Here is a 523-nt window from a genome sequence, read left to right on the forward strand (position 1 = left end):
AGAATTGCATGCGTACTCTGTATGTAATACTTGAGGGATGGGATTTCCCCGCTGCACCGACCGGTATGTTTTTGTTTTTTGTTTGGACTTTTACATATGCAACATGCGAAACATTATTATTTGTAGGGGTGTAAATGAGCCAAATACGAGCGAGCCCAGGGTCAGCTCATGTTCGGCTTGTTTATGTTTTGAGCTCAAAAAGTGTGTTCGTGTTCGGCTCGTTTGCTTAGTGAGTTGAACATGAGTCGTTCACGAACAAAGGGCTGCTTTGACAATCCTATTTACGTAGTCATAAGATGTTAATGATTGAGCCAAAATTTAAAAATTATTGTTTAAATTAAAACATCATTTGAATCTAATTTAATAAATTTTATTCTACTTTCTTAATTAATAGTTTTATTTGATTGTAAATCTTTGTAGCCCTGTAATCAATTAATTTTTTTAAAAATAATACTCATCAATATATACATATATATATATATATATATATATATATATGAGGAGAAGAGTGTCGCGCAAAAAA

This window comes from Phalaenopsis equestris, unplaced genomic scaffold (genome assembly GCF_001263595.1).
Source record: "Phalaenopsis equestris unplaced genomic scaffold, ASM126359v1 Scaffold000594, whole genome shotgun sequence".
NCBI classification, from domain to species: Eukaryota; Viridiplantae; Streptophyta; class Magnoliopsida; order Asparagales; family Orchidaceae; genus Phalaenopsis; species Phalaenopsis equestris.